Source organism: Morone saxatilis, unplaced genomic scaffold (assembly GCF_004916995.1).
Source record: "Morone saxatilis isolate NCDOM2014 unplaced genomic scaffold, NCSU_SB_2.0 Contig14, whole genome shotgun sequence".
Taxonomy (NCBI): Eukaryota; Metazoa; Chordata; class Actinopteri; family Moronidae; genus Morone; species Morone saxatilis.
Genome location: NW_023339696.1, coordinates 2,936,198 through 2,936,704, shown reverse-complemented (window position 1 = coordinate 2,936,704; position 507 = coordinate 2,936,198).

Below are 507 nucleotides of genomic sequence, written 5' to 3'. Positions count from 1 at the left end.
TTATGGCTGATCGGTGTATAAATGGAGATAACAGCACATACTGTAATTCACCCCTGCTGATCAACAATCCAGCTAGCACTTTGTTTGAAGCATACCGATTCCTTTAATTGATTATTGGTCATAGGATTTGCTCAACTGATTGATTTGTTGATTTAATTGAAAAATCTCTGCTGCATTTATCTTTACCTCTTAATATAAATTCAGCAGTGCACAGTAATCTCTTAATATCTAGTGCTTAGTAAAAACACAACAGCTGTATTTTAACTTAATTGTGAGGCCTGAAATGCAGTTATAACTGGTTAATTACATTGTTGGCTCTCAGTAAAAACAGAAAAAACAAATTCTCTTGACCAAGATCAAAATCCATTTGATGACATAGTGACCTAAATATTAAAAATGTGCTGCTTTTGCACTGTGGAAAAACAGAATTTATCAGTGCGTCCATGTCTTTATTTCTTCTTCAGGCTACGTGGCTGTAACCTGTCAGGAAGAAGCTGTGAAGTTCTG